At 38.0% G+C, this 750-nt stretch overlaps 1 non-coding gene across 1 annotated transcript; it reads left to right on the top strand.

Moving 5' to 3' along the window:
• The first annotated feature begins 289 nt into the window (after window positions 1-289).
• Window positions 290-396, top strand: LOC139856219 (small nucleolar RNA R71). Its single transcript, XR_011761716.1, has one exon. It is a non-coding gene; the product is annotated as a small nucleolar RNA R71 (small nucleolar RNA).
• Window positions 397-750: the final 354 nt, after the last annotated feature.

The following is a 750-nucleotide window of genomic DNA, read 5'->3' as shown; positions in this document are numbered from 1 at the left end:
TATTGAGTGAATATCTTTAGACATCTTTTACATTCGTCTCTCGACAGCATCTATCTTTGCAGAAATGGAATCTAAGTCATGGCTAGAATCGGCTCTAGCCGCTTTAGATGATCTAACGATATCTTTTTCTTGATGCCACTCATGTGAGTGGGAAGCAGTGTTATCAATAATTTTGTAAGCTTCAGTTGCGGTTTTTTTCATAATGGAACCACCAGCTGCTATATTGATGTCTTTTCTTGTAGTGATGTCGCATCCTTGATAGAATATTTGTACTATTTGATAAGTATCTAAACCATGTTGCGGACATCCTCTCAATAACTTTCCAAATCTTGTCCATGCCTCATATAGTGTTTCATTTGGCTTTTGCGTGAACCTAACAATTTCTCCTTGAAGTCTCACGGCTTTAGATGCCGGAAAAAATTGTTTAAGAAATTTTTCAACTAAAACATCCCATGTATCAATCGCCCCTTCAGGTAACGATTCTAACCAATCTTTGGCTTCTCCCTTTAAAGTCCAGGGAAATAACATGAGATATATCTGTTCATCCTCCACTTCTCTTATTTTGAATAAAGTACAGATCCTATTAAAGGTTTGAAGATGTTCGTTTGGATCTTCCTTTGGCGCACCACTAAATTGGCATTGATTAGTTACCATGTGTAGGATTTGTCCTTTGATTTCATAATCTAGCGCATTAATGTCTGGTTGAGTAATTGCGTGACCTTGGCCAGTGCGTTTAGCCCTCATTCGGTC

Source organism: Rutidosis leptorrhynchoides, chromosome 6, assembly GCF_046630445.1.
Source record: "Rutidosis leptorrhynchoides isolate AG116_Rl617_1_P2 chromosome 6, CSIRO_AGI_Rlap_v1, whole genome shotgun sequence".
Taxonomy (NCBI): Eukaryota; Viridiplantae; Streptophyta; class Magnoliopsida; order Asterales; family Asteraceae; genus Rutidosis; species Rutidosis leptorrhynchoides.
This window is presented reverse-complemented; position numbering and strand designations above follow the sequence as displayed.